At 41.6% G+C, this 18,676-nt stretch overlaps 2 pseudogenes across 2 annotated transcripts in view; both read right to left on the minus strand.

Moving 5' to 3' along the window:
* LOC308427372 (guanylate-binding protein 6-like) overlaps positions 1–13,723 on the minus strand; it is a 30,598-nt pseudogene extending 16,875 nt beyond the window's left edge. Inside the window, exons 1-5 of the transcript in view lie at positions 13,619–13,723; positions 11,710–11,902; positions 9,689–9,816; positions 7,463–7,572; positions 6,999–7,194 (exon numbers count right to left, since the gene is read on the minus strand). The product of the transcript in view is annotated as a guanylate-binding protein 6-like (transcript). The remainder of the gene's footprint in view (positions 1–6,998; positions 7,195–7,462; positions 7,573–9,688; positions 9,817–11,709; positions 11,903–13,618) is intronic.
* Positions 2,507–2,857, minus strand: LOC308426860 (transcription elongation factor A protein-like 8; annotated as a pseudogene). Its single transcript has one exon. The product of its transcript is annotated as a transcription elongation factor A protein-like 8 (transcript).
* Positions 13,724–18,676: the final 4,953 nt, after the last annotated feature.

The raw sequence follows: 18,676 nt of genomic DNA on the forward strand, positions 1-18,676 counted from the left end.
TGTAGAAAAATTATTTGGATTGGATTACTCTGTTGCTTGTAAATCTAATTGCATACAGAATGAATTATAAATGCTTCAAGGTGTTTCCTGGTTATCCCACCTGTATTTTGGATGTCTGTTGTGGGAATCTGAATTTGTACCTGCCTAGAGGCTGCCTCATGATCTGTTTGTCCCTGTGTCTGTCCCTGTGTGTGACTGTTTCTGTCTGTCTGCTTTTCTTTTGCATGAGGTGTGTGTGTGTGTGTGTGTGTGTGTGTGTGTCTGTGTGTCTACGTGATTGTTTCTAGACTAAGGACTGCTCTGTCTTTTTTTTTTTTAACAGCATAGAAAGTATTGCATGCAAGAATGAAAGGGGTAAAAAAATCATTAACAGTTTTACAAGGGATTAGGTCACTGGCTCCAACTGACCCAGTTAGCAAACATCACTGTTAATCAACCTGTGTTTGTAAGGAGTGCTTTCAACCTTTATGGTAGATTTTAGGACATTGATTTCTACTTCTGTATTGGCTGCTTTCAACATGCATTACTCTGGGTCAAAGGCATTGAAGATTGAGTTAGACTACAGCTGTGCATTAGCTTGGGTTGTATGTGTTGATTCCATGGGCTAGCAAAGACAAATAAGGATGATTGTTACATTGTTGTCTTAAAGGCTCTGTACTGGCTAGTTTTATATCAACTTGACACAAGATCCAAAGGAGGGAGCTTAAGTTAAAAACTGTCTCCAGAGGATTGGACTGTGGCAAGCCTGTAGGGTATTTTCTTAGTGATTAATGGGGGAAATCCCAGTTCATTGTGGTTGGGGCCATCCCTGAGCTGGTGGTCCTGGGTTCCATAAGAAAGCAGGCCAAGAAAGCCATGGGGAGAAAGTCGGTAAGCAGCACTCCTCTATGATCTCTGCATTAGTTCCTGCTTTCAGGTTCCTACCCTGTTAAAATTCCTGTTCTGACTTTCTTCAGTAATGAACAGTGATGTGGAAGCATAAGCCAAATGAACCGTTTCCTCCCCAAGTTGCTTTGATCATATTGTTTCACTACAGTGATAGAACCCGTAACTAAGGTGGGCAGGCTAAGCAGTTTGAGAACACAGTAGGACCGAGGTATTAAGTGACGTCAATGTGTGTTATTACCTCTGTCTGTGACAGATGTTTTCAGAATATTGTGTCAACCTAGATGATGACAGCAGTGATGGCAGTGATGACACGGTAGTGATGGGATAAATTTTTGGTTATGAAAACAAGGAGCAGCAAATGCGGCTAAGGGGTGGTGGCAGGGAGTGCTTGTCCACCGAGTAAACTAACACAGTCAACTAACTATAGGAATCAGCACAGAGGTTTCTGAGAAATGAAAACAAGACTTTGGATGGCCAGCTGTGCTACTCTTTGGTACAAACCCCAAAGCTTTCTAATTCACAACACCACACAGACACCTTATTACAAGCTGGTTTGTGGAACCAGCCTATCTGTCTGTCTGTCTATCTATGTATCTCTCTACATATCTATCTGTGTATCTATCTATCTGTTTGTCTATTTATCTCATTATATATTGTATATATTATATGTTAATATGTGAAAGATAATTTATATATGTATATGTATGCATATGTAAGTAAAAGATAAGTGCCCTTCAACCTTTTTACCCACCTAGACCTTCGACCTCCTCCAAGGTCTAGCCTGTCCAGGGCCCCAGCTCACAAAACGGTGCCATTTACATTCAGGATTGGTCTTTTCCTTTCACTTAGACCTGACCCAAACACTAGTTATAACCTGATCACATGATAGTGCTGTTTTATTTTTCAGGAACTTCCCATTCTGGTTCCCATGATGATTATCATTTACAAATCATCAGTTTACAAATCTTCCTTCCTCCTCTTTTTCATTAATGCCCATTGGTTAGCATTAGTTGGTTTTTCTTTTTCTTTCCTTATTTTTGTCTATAATGATTGCCAGTTTTATTCCTCTGGCTAAGCAATCCAGAGGTAATTTCAGGTTTACATTTCTTTTTAATAGCTCATCAAGAGTTTAGTGCCTTTATTGCCTCTACAAGCTGGTTACAAATTAATTTTAACTAACTCCCATTTATTAAAAAATCTGCAGTTCTTTGTGAGACACATATTCATTAAAAATCAACGTAAGCAAAAGGCAAAATTAAAATACACCACACCAAAAATAAGCACTGTTATGTTTTTGATACATATAATTATACACATACACACATAGTTAGGAATTTCCCTATATATGTGAGCTGATCCTAAATATGCTGCTTTCAATCTGCTGTTTAAATGTATATTTCCATGCATAAGTGTGAAACTTTCCAACTGAAAGATAAATGTAGAAAATGGGTCAAAAATCCAAAATCCAATGAGATGCTGGTAACAACTAAACTACTTAAAAAAAAAATACCGCCAGGTAATTATTATTAAAGGTAAAATGAAGTCCAAAGATACATCAGAAAATGCTAAGAGAAAGAAAGCAACAGCCACATTTCAATGAGAGGAAAGAAAAATGATTTCAAGGCCTGAAGCACACAGGGTAAGGACGGCTTCGGGAATGTCTTTGCTTCCAATGCATCCGCACAAATTTGTTTCTTACTCTTCTTATCTCTTCCCTAAGCCTTTCCAACTCATCAGCTCCTCTGATCACTTCAGGGTTCAGATGCCTTGTGGGAGTGTCCCCTTTAGGCTCTGGGCTGGGCTCAGCAGGCTCTCCTCTAAGGTTTCCATCAGTTTCCTACCTCACATTCTGTCCAGAAGCCGGAGGATTTTCTCCTGCCTGCTGTGGCAGATCTTCCGAAGGATGGCCTTCATCTGCTTTTGGTGTGTTCTGGGGTGTCCCTTCGTTCTCGTCACAAGACTTTTGCATGTTTATTTTTTTTTCTTAATGAAGTAATCCTGTAAGTATCTGGAGATTTTCCTCTCTTCTTGTACCTCTATTTTGTCGACCCCCCCCCAATCAAGAGTCCTGGAAGTAGCAGGGTCACTCTTCTATAGCAGGACTGAGCTGCTACAGAGGAAGCAGGTCTGGACTATAAGGACTTGTGCACACGTCAACTGCTGGTCACATCTGGTTTTTCTTTTAATGACTGTGATTCTGATCCTAATCAAGGTGCTCCTTTAATTTACATTCCCACCATGGCTGAGAACATGTGTAATCTGTTTATTACCAGATTGTAGGTTTTGAGCACTATCATGTTCAACTAATTTGACCCTTTGCCCATTATTTTAGATGTTTAATATTTTGAGCTCTTTATGTATTCTGGATGTTAATTCACGATATTTACATATGTAATGAATAGGTTTTATTTTATTTATTTATTTATTTTTTGCTATTCTGTAGTTAGGTTTTCTCTTTACTTTGATAATTGTTTCATTTTCAGTGTCAGTCTTAATACTGTGTGTGTGTGTGTGTGTGTGTGTGTCTGTGTCTGTGTGTATGTGACTGAGACATGGAGTGTGTTTTTTAGAACTAGTGACCTCTCAGTGGATATGCTGGGGTTCATAATGTGTTTGCCTTCTGAATTTTTAAAGACTTACATGTTTGAAGTCAGGATAGATCTCTCACAATTATCTTCTCTGTGTCCTTGGGAAAATACTAATCACCAGAATACTGCTTTCTTGTGGACTTGGGCACAATACAAATTTCTTGGTCCTTTGATAGTTTCGCTTTCTGAAAATTATTTAAAGCAGACGCTGAAAATCCCACCTTCCTTCCATCTAAACACCTGGTAGGAGGCCCCTGTTCTGCTTGCTCAGTTCACAGCTCTTTCCTTTTCTCCTTTAAGCATCTCAGTCATTCTAGATATCCATTCTCCTTCCTCATGTTATCCTCTGTAAAGCCACTGTTCCTCCATCCTTCACTGGTGATTGATATTAAGCTTATCCCATTTTTCCCCATAACTGTTACTGTCATTTACACTGACTTCAATATCCATGTATTGACCAACCCAGAACACTGACATCTCAGCTCTTGTAGTTTCACTCCTCCAAAAACATTTTTATGACCACACTGAAATCCCAAAAGTTAACAGGGCCTGATGTTTAATTTTATGCATTAAATTGTCAGGACAACATCTGACACTATGCTTGGTCAAGCTATTTTATCTTTTTCTGAATGTTCCTGTCTGCAACTCTCATTCCCCATCAAGAAATCTAGTTCTGAAAAGACATGTTTCTGGCCACTTCAACAAAGTCACTAGTATGAGCCAATCCTGCCAGCACAGAATTGAGCAGCCTCTGAAGGGGGAGTGAGGATGATTATAGGAAATATAGAAAGAAGACTCAGAGACAATATTAGAATTGGGAGGGCTGTGGGTCAATACCACATCAGCCTCGAATTTATTTTTCTTAGTTTTCTTATATCCCACAGTGCCATAAGCAACAAAGTAAGTAGAAGAAACAATGGCTGATGCACACAGGATATCTGTTCCCATCCAGAGCCCTCCCTGTTTCCTCTACCAAGATGAGTACAATGTTCTGACCCTTGCCTTGAGCTTCAACTGCATTTTCTCATTTCGTTCCATGAGTCAGCAGGCCAGGAAATCTGCCAACAGACCCTGATTGCCTTGACTGTGCCTGGCAGGAGGCCTTCACAGAAGCAAACAAAATGGCTCCCAATAAAACTGCACTAAGATGTCTCCTTTACACAGTTCATTCTTTTGAACACAATACCTTACAAGGCATTAAGAGATAGGAAATAAGATTCTTCAAGATTTCAGAAATAATAAGAATGTCTATAATTTATAATAATGATCATGAGATCTTAGATAATCCCCGATAAATTAATCTGGGTACATGGTCCTCATAAGAGTTTGGAAAACCTTGTTTCATAGATGATTACATATACAGTCTAATTGGCCAACAATAATTGTATGAAATGACTAATTGCATAGGAATGGTTTAAAAAATGTGTCCTCTAAAGGCAAGTATTGTCTGTGCAGACATGTATGAGTATGTTCTATCTCATGTGGGCAGGGCACAGATGTTCTCTAACCAGGACTTGTTATGTTTAAACATCCCTGGGTAAAAATGAAGAAAAGTATATATCATAGTCTACCATTTCCTCAAAAAAGAGTTGTTGGACAAAAAACAAAACAAAACAAAACAAAACAAAAACAAAAACCAAAACAAAAACAGAACCACAACAAAAAAGTAACGAAGTATTAGAAATAGCAACATTGGCAAATCTAAGATCAATGTGGTTACTGAAGGAGAACTACTTTGAGGCTGAACAGAACTCATTTTCGTAAAAGTCCAAAATACATTCACAGAAACCAAAAGTGAGGAGAGAAATAGGGGCTACAGACACATGTATGATACATGAGTCTAGAGAGTTAAGAGTAACATCAGGACAGAACTTCATAAAACTGTGTACGTGTGTGCTGTGTATGTGTGTGTTGTATATGTCTGCTTCTGTGGGGGAGCATGGGGAAAGAGTAGTCTTCAGTCACTTGCCACAATTTTGACAAAGGGTCTCTCAGGTGAAGTGGAACTCTCCAATTCAGCCTGTCTGGCTACCCAGCATGCTCCTGAACTTTTCTGTGTCCTCAGCCTCTGCACTAGATTGAAGATAGATTATCATACCCACCCAGCGTTGAAGTAATTTTAGAGATCTCACCTCCAGTTTTCAAACTTGGGTCACAGTGATTTAAGCACCAACCCAATATATGTAAGATTTTCCCTGAATCAATTTTAGCTGTTCACAAAACATAGCAATGTGATATATCATCTGCTGCACTGAGTAACCTTTGCCTTAATACCTACATGTTCTATAGTTTTATACAGTTCTATAGTATCCAGTAAGAAAGTAAAAGTCCAACAAGAAAGTGTTTTCTGAAAATTGTATACAGTGTAGTAAACCTTTTTCATCAAAAATTATAAGAGGATCTCTATGAGTTTGAGGTTACCATGGTCTACATAGGGTATTTCAAGGTAGCAAAGTCTACACTGTGAGATCTTGTCTTCCAAAGAAAGAAAGGATGGAAGGAAGGAAGGAATCAAGGAAGAAAAGAAGGAAAGCAGGACAGAAAGGAAAGAAAAGCTTATAGGCTGTGTCACAAGTCTTCAATCCTGATGCACAGAAGGCAGAGGCAGGAGATTTTCCTTGAGCTCCTGGCCCGCCCATCTCATCTACATAGTAATTAATGACGAGCTAGGGCTACATAGTGACAATTTGTTTAGAAATTAAACAATAGTTGAAGAGCATGTGTAAATTGTAAGACTGCCTACTCCAGAAATCTCGGAGATGAAAAACTGTAATGGTGTCATGGGCTACTCTCCCCAATTCCATGTCCAATGTTTAGAGAAAGCAGGGACAGAAAATGAGAGCAGAGAGCATTTCAAACTTTGTGTGACTCACACAAGGTTCCATCAGCTTCACACTCAGGCTGACAATGTCCACGCAAATGGTTTCCAGATCAGTAATATGACTGATTCTGACACTGCAGCATGAATAAATATGGGTCAAATGGAGTTGGGAAAATATGATGACTGTGAATAAGGTATAACCTGAGAAGACACATCTGTCACAGATGGTTTTGCAGACAACATAATCAAGCCAGCATTAAAGACTTATGTTCTGCCATAAAGAAAATGATGTATAACTCTGTGAAATATTTTTTTAAGATCAGCTATGTACAATAAATTTATGAATAAAAATCAGGCAGCCAATTGTTTCTTAAAGGAAGCCAGACACAAAAATAGGCAATAAAAATTCTGTCCTTTAGAAAGTTTAGATTCATTGACTCTAGAAGCTTAAGTAGAAACTGAAAAGAATACCATTGTGAATAAATTTTCTGTCTTCTAGACTCTACTCTTCCCAAATGAAATTAACACTACTTCCTAGATATTATCAGCAAATGACCTATCAGCACTTCTGCAGACATCCATCAGATTGGGAATAAGATAGACTCCACATAGAATGGGAGCCACTCAACAGATGATATCACTTCCCAGCCTTCCCACCCCAGCCCTCCCTTCACAGCCTTTTCACCCCAGCCTTCCTGTACCTGGGATCAGCTTCAGGGCATTTTCCAGGTACCCATCACTTGTGGTTTTTCCCCATTTAACTTCAGTTCCAGTGAGAAATCCTGAACAGTCCAGATGAAGTCTGGAAAGAAAAGTACAAACTCTGTGGAATTCTTTATTCCATCAGGATTTGGGGCAGATCGTGCTCTGATCAGCTCAGTGAGTTCTGTGACAAAGCTGGCACTTGGCTAAGGAAAGGGACTTCATGTAACAACTCTCATGATTTTCTTGTTAAAATAAACTATTCCAAACACTCTGTCTGTCCCAAACAAAATCCATAGAGTGACAGGGAAAGGCAGGGCAGGGCAGGACAGGGCAGGGCAGGGCAAAGCAGGGAAGGACAGGACAGGGCAGGGCAGGGCAGGGCAGGACAGGACAGGACAGAGACTCCATATTCATTCCAGAGCATCAAGGAAACATGGTGGCTCAGGTTTGGGAAGGATACTACAGCTGTTCCAGAGCATGGTTGTCAATGGTGTTTATGCTGTTGTAGACAAAGGAGCTGCTCAGAAGCACACCCAGGGCAAAGATCCACGAGTCATTCTTGGGATCACCCTGGAAGATACATGAAGGCAGAGGCTGAGGAGAGCACTCCTCAGAAGAGATTTGGGTGGTCCTGTGGCCTTGTTACTCCAGGTTCTCTGGGGGCCAAAGCGGGAGGAGCACAAGCCCTTTGCCTGGTTAAAGAAAGAATTTAAGGACAGCCTGAGAAACTTAGTAGAATCTATATCACCTTGCACAGAACAAAAACTTCAAGTGGAACAAGGACTTCAATGTGAGATCAGGCACCATGAAATTACTAGGAGAGGAGAGGGGAGAATAAACTCAAACTCAACTGCACAGGAAGAATTTCTTAACAGGACACATATCACACAGACTCTAAGAACAATTCACAAATAGAGCTTCATGAATAGGAAAAGTGTTTTTAATAATTATAGGTCTGATAGACTGTCAGTATCCAGAATATATACAGAACTAGGAAAAAAACAACAAGAAAACATCTACATACCAAGTAAAAGGCCTAATTTAATATTAGAGACAGAACTTAACATAGGAGAATCCTCAAATGATGAGACACAAGTGGCCCAGGAACACATGAAAGGTAAGGCACTCTTGTGTCCACCTGGGACATAGCCAGCAAAGGTGAGCTGCATGCTGTTCCCTGAGCTCTACTGTAAAACCAAAGGCTCTGCCTGCCTTCTTGAGGAGTCCTGTCAGCATCAGGAAATTCCAGCTGTCACTAGCAACAACCAGACAGGAAGGAAGAGAAATGTTTGCAAACCAAATGTATTCCAGGGATTATTCAAAGCTTATAAAGCTAGCATGCAACCCAACAGCAAAACAAATTCAATATCCCCAGAAATGAGAAAGAACTTGAACATAAATTTCTAGAACCCACATGAAAATGAGAGGAATTATACCACACACACACACACACACACACACACACACACACACACACACACTCCTAACTTAACATCTCACACACAACAAAAAATATTTTTAAATTGCTCAGTTCACTTATTGAAGCTAAAGACAAAAGCAAACCTACAAAATTCAAACTCATACTAATTATCTCAAGTACCTTCAGAGAACCAACAAAGACATCATTCTCAAGAACTTTCAGCCTGCCCTCCCTGTCTCCCTATGGACTGTTGATAACTTTACCACTAACAAAACCGTTAAATCTGAGGATTGTCCAGATGTCTCAGTGATAAGAATACCTGCTGCTCTTCCAAAGCACTGGAGTTTGGTTTCCAGCATCCATGTCAGGCAGCATCTAACTTTGTGTAACTCCAGCTCTGTCCTCTGACCCCCAAGGATACCTGTACTCACATGCATTAAATACAGAGGCACAGATACTACACATAATAAAAATAACAAAATTACAATTTTTAAAAAATATTAACATAACTTCTTAAACTCAACCCCAAGTTGTCCACTTGGTATCTCACAACACAGTTCAGAAGCCATTCTTCATCCACTGAGATGGACAGATGCTACACACCTTCTCAGCAAAGCATCCTTACACATAACTGCTCTTAATAGAAGTGGTACTGTGCTAAGTAAACTTTCAAAAGAGAAGACCTTGTTCTCCTAGCAATGAGTACAGAGGGGTAACAGCACTCACACACCAGCACTTTGAATGACAAAGGCTTCCAGAATAGACTTCCAGGAATAGACAGGCACCAGAGATAGAAACCTAGCACCCTGGACCCAACACAGGTTAGCTCAGAAGTTCCAGCCCCAGCTCTCCTTCTGGGGATTGACAGAAAAGAGGCTGACCCATGATCACTCTTGCCTCTCTCTGTACTGATTCTTTGCAGTTACTGGACCATCTCAGAGTACACACAAGTGGGATTCTTTATGAGACTAGGAAGGTTCTTGGAAGGAAGAACCTTTATTTTGTTCACTAAAATCTAACCATTATGCCTAAAACCAAGGAAATTTAACTGTTGAATAAACGTTTATCATACTCAATCAAATCATTTTCCCAAATGGCAAGAAATACAAGTGTGTATTGTCAATCAGCATACACCTAACCTATTCTGAGGGTGATGTCTACATAGAGCACTGTTGATCTCACCTGCTACAGTTCAGTAAGAATTCACAGGTAGATCATACACTTAGATAACAAGGGGTCAGAAGGGCCAGGAGGGCCTGATCCTACCTTTTCCACATCCCCTAGGCCTTCAGTGTCCAGGAGGACCAGGGTGTGCTTTGGCTTGGTGGGATGTGGCACACACCACATCCAGATACCCTTGGTCTGAGACTGCACGGTGCAGCCCAGAGGGAAGCCTGAAGTGAAGAGAAGATAATTAAGGGCAGTGTCTCAGTCAGGGTTTCTATTCCTGCACAAACATCATGGCTGAGAAGCAAGCTGGGGAGGAAAGGGTTTATTCAGCTTACACTTCCACATTGCTGTTCATCACCAAAGGAAGTCAGGACTGAAACCCAAGCACATCAGGGAGCAAGAGCTGATGCAGAGGCCATGGAGGAATGTTGCTTACTGAATTGCTTCCCCCTGGCTTGCTCAGCTTGCTTTCTTACAGAACACAGAACCACTAGCCCAGGGATGGCACCACCCACAATGAGCTGGCCCCTCCCCTCTTGATCACTAGTTGAGGAAATGCCTTACAGCTGGATCTCACAGAGGCATTTCCTTAACTGAGACTCCTTTCTCTGTGATCACTCCAGCTTGTGTCAAGTTGACACAAAACCAGCCAGTAAAGTTAGCCTTGTGTGGTAAAGTATCAGTGCCCAGCTGCCTGATTATTGTGAAGGATTCTGAAGGTTTTAGGAGTTGAAGCCTCATGGAGGATACAGATATCTAAAGTAGGGGTTTTGAATGTAATTACTCAGTCTCCAGTCCCTTCCTCAGTTCTGCCTTCCTCTTGCACTTAGCTGTTCCCAAGATAAATGAACCAAGGGGTGTGGACTGAAATCTCCAAAGCTGTGTCGCCATAAATGCCTCTTCATCAAGGTTTCTTCTCTGTTGTTTGGGTCATAGCCATAAAACATACTAAGAGGGGACTCTGCATGTGAATGTGAACAATGGATTGGGAGGAGTGTTGTGGGTCCTCAGCACATGAAATGGTGCCCCAAGTCCCCTCAAGAATGCCTTCTTTCTAAGGCATCCATGCCAAATGTAGGGAACATTGAATAGGAGAACAATGCCACACAATAGCCCCAGATGGAAACAAAGAGTTAACAACATGGCAGAGAACAGGGAGCTCTCTGCACTGCACGAAGAGTGTTCCGAGCAGCCATGGTTGTGCACCTGAAATCCATGTAGGGAGGAGACACACACTGGAGGATTACAGTTTGAGAGCCAGGAGGACCCACTATCTAGAAACAAGTCAACCAACAAGATATCCGAAAAAACAAAACAAACAAAAACAAAGCAAACAAACAAAGGACGAAACCTCAAAGGTACTTTTTATAAATGGTGGGAAAATGCCCTGGGCTCCAAGACGGAGATATTGAGAAAAATAGAAAACAGGCAGTTATGATAGTTTTTCATTCACATTGATTAAAGACAAAAGTTGTGGCTACAAAAGGGAATAAAGTCCTTTTAAAAGTCTTTTAAAGACATTTATTTGTAAATAAACAATTTAAAAGATTTACTTATTTCATTTTATGGATATGAGAATTTTGCCTGCCTGTATGTAAATGTACCATGCACATGCCTGGGGCCCAGTGAAGCCAAATAAAAGAGCATCAGACGCTCTCAGGCTGTAGTTACTAAAAACTTAAGTCAAGACCTGGGTGAGGACCCATACCTTGCCTGCCTGAGGAAGCAGCACTCATAGCCACTGGACATTCTCTCCAGCTCTGTCTCTAAGAGATTTCTAAAGTCCTAAGTATTCAAAGACTTTCCTATGCTGATGGAAACACCTTATTGAGATGGAGAACCTGGTGTATGACACAGGAGACTGAGGCAGGATCCCACAGGTTAGGGCATCAGAAAAGGCCCCATCTGGAGCACTCTAGGGAAGATTCTCTCTAACAGAAAGGAAGGGAAGTGGGCAGGAAAGATGGATGTGGTGCTAAAACTAAGGGACACAAATTAGCATGAGTGGGCTGCTTGGCTGAAAGGAGTCTCTGTCCTTTGTTATGATTGGGAATAAGAATTAAGGAAATGTGACAGAGACAGTCAGACCTTTGGCTGGTCTACAGCGTGCCACTAACTGCTATTCTGTCCTGCCAGACAGTTCATTAGATAGGACTTCCCTGTTCGGTACAATCCAACAATAGCCACGACTACCACTGGCTCCAAAATCTTGTCCAGAATCTCTATGGCTTTCTGGTTGACCTTCAGCTGTTCGTTGTGGTTTTCCACCAGACAAATAGGAACCATTTGTGGTTGGGTAATAGCAACCTGCTAACCTAGAGGAATCTATGATAGGAAAAAGAGTGTGAAGTCATTCTCTGCCTCTCAGACATCCATGGCCCAGCGGCTAGGACAGTAACCACTATAGGTTTCCTTTTGGAGCATGGGGTCTCTCCTGGACACCCGGAATCTCACGCCTACAGGTGAAGAGGGCAATCCTCTCTTTATTCATTATTCTTCAAAGTTCTAAAGAAGGCTCAGTAACACACAGGCTGCTCTCATCTATAAAGTTTTAATTCAACTTAATGAAATCCAAACTACAGTGGCCTTCATCAAGGTCCCTATATGCTAGATGCTAAGCCATGACATGAACATGTAGCATGTGATCAGGAAAAGTCTGGCGGTACCTACAAGTTACAGATTATTACACCATGCTGCACATGAGAAAAGCAAGTGTCCTAAAACTTAAAAGCAGCAAAATGGCAGACTAGTGGGCTCTAAGCCTTTGGTATCTCCACAAATAGATTTTAAAATGGCTTAAAATGAGGTATCCATGAATTACAAAAACACTGAGGTGCGGGTGAATAATGGATGAGAATTGCATTCCTATTTGTTTGACTTTTTACTGCCTAACTCCACCCCACACCACAGAGGTTCTATCTGCAGGAAGCAAAGCAGAGCTTAATTACAACAGGCTAACCTGGGGCTAACCTTGTCTCAGTATTGTCTGACTTGGATTTCAAGTAGGAATTTTTTTTTCCACAGGAAAACAAAATATCCATATTGCAAGTCAATAGAAAAAAATCTGCTTTGTAATTAAGAACTTTGTGCACCCAAGGATTATATTAAATGTGTAAAAAGGCAACCCAAAAAATGGGTGAAGACTACTTGTAAATCGCATATGTGATAAAGGGTTAATAGCTTAAACAAAGTAGCTCTACAAATCATCGCAGACACCTCAGTTTTAACATGAGAAATGCAGTGGGTTAGATATTTCTGCAAAGATGCTTTACAAATGTCCAGAAGCACACACGGTAATATTCAATACTGCAAATCACCTTGTAGAAAAAAACTCTTAAAATAAAAATGATTTAATTGAAAAAGACACAATCTACAAATGGGAAGTACCAGAGTGTATGGTGAACTATATATGTTCCCCAAAATAAATGATCATTGGGCTTGATTGGGGAAACATGGACACAAACTGTGTGAGTTGGTTCCTTATAGCTCACTGAGGCTGAGGTTTGCTTTGGACTAACATACATATTGATTTGAAATTGTTTGCTTAGCTTTTCTTATGTTTAAATACGTATGAGGTTATTTTAAGAACTACTTGGTTCTGTTGCTCAATAATTCTTCAGACCCAGTGTACATTAGAATGTGGCTTTGACAAACTCTGAGGAAGTGCCAAACAAACCACAAGGCATCACTGCATACCCACCAGGACAAAAACTGCAGAAAGCAAAAACAAACACATGTAACCCAGGATTTAAACAATTCAGGTGTCCTTATTCTGCAGCTAAGAACACAGAATACTACCACATGGAAACACTTCTGCCTCTGACAAAATGAATAGTTATGTTTGATCTAACAGCTCCTCTTTGATTACATACAACATACAAACAAAGTTGCAAGTAAGTGCTTGCATGGACCTTTGAGCAGTAATGACCATGACAACTGTGTTCCCAGTACCCACAACGTGGAAACAGCCCAGTCCCCCACCATTAGTCAGCCAGAGAAAGGAATAAAATTACTACGGCACACTACCTCATAGACCTTCATAGACTTAAGGCCAGCCACAGACCCCTGCAGAGCAGATAACACATAACCTGCCTCCCCGGCCCTGCCCTCAGTCCCTGAGCATGAGGACATCATGCCAAAGAAGGAGAATGTGCAGAATCCCAAGAAGTTAGACACAGGTGATGTCACTGGATTCCAGAAACCAGGTTCTCCGCAGCTTAGCCCCATGAGTGAGATCAGAGGAGCAGCCCAAACTAAATGCCCACAGTCCTACATGATCTGCACACCTCACATTTGACTATCTACTTATGCTTAATAAAAAGCCAGTGAGGCAGGAACTCAGTTTACTTTCAAATAGATGTCTGCCAAGCTCTTGTGCTGACAAAGGACAGTCTTCTGACTACAGTTGCCTGTGAACCAGGGCAGGGAGCTGAGGCTGGACCAGGGCTCTTGTCACAGTGTCCAACAGAGAAGGGCAGCCAGGAGTGCCAGGCTGCCTTTTGGTATCTGTCTTCTATGAGAGGAAAAAACTGCCCTTCCTAGACCTAAAGCCAGCCACAGACCCCTGCAGACCAGGGAGCACATTACTTGCCTCCCTTCCCCTTCCTCAGTTGCCACTTTGAATTGGAAATCAAGTTGAGATCAAGACTGAATTGCTTCTTAAAGAAAGAAAAGGTAAAATGATACCTGGTTCCCTCAACACAGGTCTGAGTGCAGTTCTCCAACTGGGGCTCACCTCTGCTCTCCTTCCTCCTGCTCTCTTTGCTCCTCTTTTATTTGAGCTGACCACACACACACACACACACACACACAAACACACACACACACACACTGAAAAAAAATCACATGCTGCAGCTAAAACAAAACTGAAAGTAAAGTAAACCCAAGTTTTGTTGATTTAGCCATGGTTGTTAGAAACACCAGTGAGATTCTCTGTTGCAGCCAAGGGAAAGCAGGCCTCCACTGAGGAAAGCTTTTACATTCTCTGTCCTTGGAACCCTGTCTCCATTGTCCTGGCCCAGAAAAAACACAGGAAACCCAGGCAGCCATCAGTGGAAATTACACAATCTGGGACTATTGCAGGGGAAATTCTGGGTGGTTTCTCAGCAGAGAGCTTTAATGTTGTGTTTTCTAAACAGAAACTTTCAATGCTGGCCCTTTTTCTAGGCTCTGTCCCACAGTTCCCTCACAATAGCCATGTGTGCCTAAAAGAAACTTCCCAGCTAACTGTAGGGCCTGGGACCTTGAATTTTATTACTCCCCATGATTAAATGGAGTCTAATAGTAAAACCAAATTTCTTAGAATAAGTTTCTTTTGCTTGTTTCCAACATGGGTTCAGTGAGCTAGCTCAGTTGGGAGATACTTTAGGGGCTTCAAGTGCACAAGCCTAAGCACCAGCTGCATCTCCTGAACCCACACAAATGACTCCACGACTGTCCTCTCAGCTCCACCTGGTTGTCCTAGCATGTGGGCACGCACCAATACATACATTTTTAAATAGAGAAGATGGAACTTAGCCATGGTGGCACATGCCTCTAATCTCAGCACTCAGGAAGTAGGTAGACTTTATATGTGTTCAAGGCCAGCCTCGTCTACAGAGTGAGTTCCATGCTACACAGAGAAACCCTGTCTTGTAAAACTAGAGACAGACACACAGACACAGAGAGACAAACACACACAGAGATACACACAGATAGAGACACAGACACACAGACAGACAGAGAAAGAGAGACAAAGGCAGAGGGCATGCATAAATACCCACAAATGTAATAAAGAGAAAAGCTCACTGTTGCTCTTTTGTCTAAGTCAGGGATTCTCAACCTGTGGGTCACAACCCCTTTGTGGGTGGAACTGTCCTTTCACAGGGGTCACCTAAGACCATCAGAAAACACAGATAATTATGTTATGATTCATAGCAAAATAACAGTTATGAAGTAACAACAAAAATAATTTCATGGTTGGAGGGGTCACCACACCACAACATGGAGAACTGTATTAAAGGGTCTCAGCATTTGTAATGTTGAGAACCTCTGGTCTAAATTCCTGTGTTTCCTCACTACACAGGCTCTAGCTCCTCCCACTGAAATGGAACTAGTTGGCTATTTTTTTTTATTATTATGTTCAAAGAAATTTAGTCAGAGGAGAAAGCTGTTGAGTGTGTATGCTTGTGGAATAAAGTAATTTAATCAAGTGCATGTTAGGAACATGGCAGATGGAGTTGGAAACAGCCCAAGGAGGTCACACAGGAAGTCTGAGAGTATTCGTGTTCCTCTAATCCATGAGTCCTCACCTTGTCTGTGCAAATTCTTTTCATTACAAAAATGACAGAGCATTTTAAGGCTATATTGAAAACACACATCTACAGTGCCAGGGGAATGAATGGCGGTAACTTCCACCTACAAATCTTTATTTACTAAAGAAAGCCGTGGAGCAGCCTCACCTGCAGGTCTTCCTTTCGACCTTTGCTTTCTCCACACACGATGTTATAATATGCACTGAGTTGTCACTAATCGAGGTGTCATTATCAGACAGGTTACCTGATAAATCAGGTCTGGGGCTCTATTTCTGACTATTTAATGTATGATGTACAAAAGCTTTTGTTCTCCTTAAGGCAGAACTCTCAGAAAGAAAGAGAAAGTATTTATTCCTCCTATTTGATTTTCATCCATGTAAACTCTTGCTGGGTACCTGAGCTATCGACCTCCATGTCTATACAACATGTCGTCTATCAATAAACAATATAGAGCTGTCTGTAACTCAAAGATAAACTAAAGGTAGTGATGGTGCTGGACCGTAGTCAGCTGCAACACAAAAGAGAATGATTTAGACAGAAGGCGCCTGACCCTGTCTGCAGCACCCTTTGAAGGAGCAAGGAAGCCTCAGGTCTGGGTACGGATGGGCCTTCAGCTAACCTGGGTGAGGTAGGAAAAGGTGAAGTCTGTAATCACAGATGTGGAGTGGCTTATTCTACCAGCATCTTCAGTAGAGCCTGTCCACTAAGAACAGTAGTTTCCACGTGTGCCGCTGGCTGGTCCCGAGGACGGCAGCAGTGGCACACAGTGCTATCATGTGCCTGCCCAAAATGACCATCGTTCGTAGCACACAAATGCCTGGCTTTTCCCATACCAGGAAATTTATTAAAATCAAGGTGGAAATTATAGAAATCCATACGTTGTCCTGAACAGTTTATAACACATTATGAATATAAATTATATAACAAAGTAGAGATTATAACTAATTATTAAAAGCTACTTATAAAAACAAACCAGCCTGTACACAGTGGTAACATTTCCTAACAGATGTGCTGGCTGAAATGTTCCCTAATGGTTAATTGAGATGATAGAGAGGGGTGAAGGTCTCAAACTCCAATGGACACAATATATTTTCAATTGGATTTTTTACTCAAGAAGGAGGCGTAAATATATGTACTTTGGGGCATGGGGGGAGAAGGGAATGATACGGAGCCAGTGTCTAACACAAGAGGGATAGGGAAAAAAAGGCAACATTGCAAAAGCCAAGTAGGTGAATTGTTGATCCATAAACATGGTGAGCCTCTAAGACAGTCTCAGTGTGGGCAGACTTGAGGTTTTTCAGGAAGTCCTTCGTGGTGGCCTCCCTGTGTGTGTGTTTGGGTGGAGACAGAGCCTCACTCTGTAGCCCAGACAATGCTCTGGCACACTCTAAGGAGTTCATGTTGGCCTCAACATCCCAAGTGCTGGGATGATAAAGCCACTGTGCCAGACTCAAAATTGGTTCTTTTTAAGCCAAATTGGAATATTATCTAACATCCTGCAGTTACAACTTATCTATAAGCTGAGAAATGAGCCCCTATCCCCACTCCCAACCCGGCCAGAGGTCTGTAAATGCCTCCCACCATAGGACCTCATCTTGTGGAAATGGGCAGACAGTCAGAATTTGGAGAAAAGTTGGGACAGAAGAGAGAACACTCTAAGAAGATACTGCAAAATGCTGAAACCACCTACTGTGAGAGAACTGTGGGGTGGGGTGGACTTGAAATAGCAAAAGGAGGCAGAAGGAGCCAACAATGACTTGACAAGCAAAGCTATGACCTCGACAGCAACTATGGCCTCATCTGAACCCTTTATGCACACACACCTTTCACGCGGAACTAATTTTAAAATGTGAATTAAAAAGTCTTTGCTGCACAAGGTGTGATTGTCTGAGTTAGATCCCTAGAAACTATGGAAGAGCTAAGGATGACAGCCTGCTCTGTAGCTTGGCGAGACATTTTGGCTGAAACAGCAAGCTCTAGATTCAGAAAGAGACTCAAACTTAAGGTTAGAAGAAACATGCAGAGAGAAACAAGCCCCTGTACACACAGATGCATACACAGGCACACACACATGTGCACATACATGATTATTTCCAACAAACTCAGGCAATAAAAAGAAGACCTACTCTCTCCATTCTTTCTCAAATAGTGATTGAGTCTAAGAACAGTAAAAAGATACGAGAAATGTGGTAAATACGGTAGGGAAGAAGGTTTTTTAAAAAATGGTAAATTGTTACTATTTACAAACAATGTGATTCTATATGCTAAAAACCCTAAAGACTGTATCAGAAAACTCTTAGACTGAAAAACACTTTAAGCAAGCAGAAGGATGCAAAACCATCACTCAGACAGGGGAGGCTCGCACATACGAAAAGAGCAGGCATGCTGAGAGAGGTCAGGAAGTAAGTCCATTGCTTTATGGAGCAGCTCTTTCTTATAGTGAGTCTGGCACACATGGCTATTGCCAGGGAACTGTGGGACAGAGCCTAGAAGAAAGGCCAGCATTGACAGTTTCTGTTTAGAAAACACAACATTAAAGCTCTCTGCTGAGGAACCACCCAGAATTTCCCCTGCAATAGTCCCAGATTGTGTAATTTCCACGGATGGCTGCCTGGGTTTCCTGTGTTTTTTCTGGGCCAGGACAATGGAGACAGGGTTCCAAGGACAGAGAATGTAAAAGCTTTCCTCAGTGGAGGCCTGCTTTCCCTTGGCTGCAACAGAGAATCTCACTGGTGGATCTCACAGCCTTGGCGAAATCAACAAGACTTGGGTTTACTTTACTTTCAGTTTT

This window comes from Micromys minutus, assembly GCF_963924665.1.
Source record: "Micromys minutus genome assembly, chromosome: 11".
NCBI lineage: Eukaryota > Metazoa > Chordata > Mammalia > Rodentia > Muridae > Micromys > Micromys minutus.